This window comes from Carlito syrichta, unplaced genomic scaffold (assembly GCF_000164805.1).
Source record: "Carlito syrichta isolate Samal-C Ts95f unplaced genomic scaffold, Tarsius_syrichta-2.0.1 Scaffold314086, whole genome shotgun sequence".
Classification (NCBI taxonomy): domain Eukaryota; kingdom Metazoa; phylum Chordata; class Mammalia; order Primates; family Tarsiidae; genus Carlito; species Carlito syrichta.
The window spans coordinates 254,168-256,733 of NW_007258182.1; the positions used below are offsets into that span (position 1 = coordinate 254,168).

General features: G+C 52.9%; 1 protein-coding gene across 1 annotated transcript in view; it reads right to left on the reverse strand.

The window, feature by feature from the left end:
* The window catches only part of GFRA2 (GDNF family receptor alpha 2), a 98,461-nt gene that overhangs the window by 8,250 nt on the left and 87,645 nt on the right, over window positions 1–2,566 (reverse strand). The gene's annotated exons all lie outside the window — the stretch shown is intronic.

Here is a 2,566-nt window from a genome sequence, read left to right on the forward strand (position 1 = left end):
GTGGCCGGGAGCGGCCACTGAACTCCAGTCTGGGCGACAGAGTGAGACTCCAACTCAAAAAAAAAAGATACCCAGACACAGGGCCCCACAACTCACGGCTCGGCTCCACTGTGGTGTCTAAGACCCCACAACCCTGCTTAGCAGCCCCACGATGGGAATCCAATCCCACATCCACCCCAACCGAGGGAAAGTTTTTTGGGGGGAGCAGGTTTGGAGAAAGAGGAAGCACAGTGTAGCCAAGGGGGTCTGCTCTGCTGCCAACTGGCTGTGGGGCTGTGGACCAGGCCCCTGGTCCCTAGGTTTGGGAAAGAAATCTTGAAGCGCCCTTCCAGCCCTGACCTCCAGACACCTATGTAAGGTTCCTAGCTGGCTGCCATCTCTGGGTGTTTCTAAGGCCTCCCATAGGAAAAAGAAAGGACACAAGAGGACAGAAATAAGTAAAATGTTCTTGCCTTCTCTCCAGGGTTTATCTGGGGTGCATGGGTTCCCCCCACCCTTCCACCCAGGCCTCAGCTTCTTGTCCCTGCCCTCACTCAGGGACTTCCTCCTATAGCCATGAGTGTCCCTAATTCCTGAGGGCCCCAGAAGCGTCACCACAGAGTCATCCAATCAGAGACAGTCCCAGTTAGGGGAGCTGAGGGACAGGAGAGGGGTGTGGGCAGGTGGGGGCAGGCAAGGCACCCACGTCAGCCCCTGCAGAGCTTGTTCACTCTACACACTCAGTGCCTGGCATGAAATAATAGGTGCTCATTAAAAAGACTGTTCGTAAAACAGAATCAGGGGCACTTCTCTTTCCACTTCTCTGAGAAGGAACCTAGGGACTGGTGGTACATGGGCCCTTTTTGAGAGTACTCCTCTTCCTTTCCTCCTGGGATGGCTGTCCTGCCCCGAGTGACTCAGTCAACAGACCCGAACCACTGCCAGGCACCCTTCCCCAGCCCCCAGATTCATAACACCTAAGGTTTATGCAGTATTCCTCCGTTCACAAAGCATTTTCACACACATCATCTCACCTACAGGTTTGCCCATTATCTCCACTGGAATCAAACCAAGATTAAGCAAGCTCCCAGATGGTGAGTCTGCAGAAAACCAGGCTTGGGTTAAAAGAAACCAAGCGATGGATGGTTTAGCAAACTGCTAAGGGGGAAAAAAATGGAACTGCTGATGAAGTTGTCAGGGGCTGCTGATGAAGGGGACCAGGGCTGGGGGGTCAGGACCAGGAATTTGAATTTTCTATACCCACAAGGAGTCACTGTGAGTCCTGGGAAAGGCTGGCAGCCTTCTGACAGTTCACATCTCCCCAGGCAAGTCAGTCCAAGGGGCTAGAAAGGAAGGGTACCCTGCTGGAGGCTGGTAGACCCCGGAGGACCACACCAGGACATGGTCACCTGACAAGTGGCACAGCCCTGGCCAGCTGAGCTGCCTGCCACTCTAGCATGAAATTGAGCTGACAACTGTCTGCGGGGTGGAACCCCAAACTCCCTGCCTGCAGCCACGCAAGCATGCCCAGTGTCACTAGGAGCTACCCAAGAGAGACATGGGCACCTCCACCCAAATCAGGAGGGGTGGCCTAGTGGAGAGAGCAGGACATGAAAGAGCTCCCAGTGGGCCTGACATGAGGGCACTTGGAGGTCACCGGGCAGGGGTGCCCAAGAGGGCAGGGAAGGGAAGGTGGGAAGAGGGCCTCCCTCACCAAGACAGGCACTGGCACGCATGCAGTGAGTGCCCAGAAGGGACCTGAACGCCTTGCCAAGCTCCACCCAAGTCCTCATCCTGGCCCTATGGATGCCCACTGTTGATCCCATGAGCCCACTGCCCCATTCAGACTGGGGTCTTCATAGCCTCACATACAACCAGGACTTATTCTCCTCGCTCTTGTGCTTAGGCAACGCCCCTGCTGACTGCTTTTCAGGCCCACCAACCAGGATGGTCATCCAAGTCCTAAATCCTACCTGAAACACCCTCCATGCCCACCACCTACAACTTGGCTGCTTCCTCCCTCCTCTACTCTCCCTGATGATCTGTATCATGTTCCCTTCTAAACTCTTTGTTCTAGGTCTGCGTGTGTGCATGAGTGTGTGTGTGAATATATATGTGTATATGAATATAAGGGTATGCATGTGCATAAATAATTCTATGTGTATGTATGTGTGTGTGATCTGCCTAGAATCAACCTCTCAAGCAGAGAACCTACTATAATGAGTGGAGTGATTGTCTGAGGGTAGCTCAGCAGACAGAGAGGTCATGGGGAGCGCTATGATGTGTCTCCACAGTGCCACATGATGTCATGACACCAACTGCAGTCATGTCTGAGGTATATTTAAATGTCTGACCCTCAACAGGAACCTAAGGGCCACAAAAATTGGGACAGTGCCAGCCTCATTCACCAATGTATCTCTAGAATCTCACATAAAACCTGGCACACACTGGGTATGTGACACATGACGGATGGATGGATGGATGGATGGATGGATGGATGGATGGATGGATGGATGGATGGATGGATGGATAAATGAATGGATGGATGGGTGGATGGATAAATGAGTGGGTAGATAAATGGATGGGT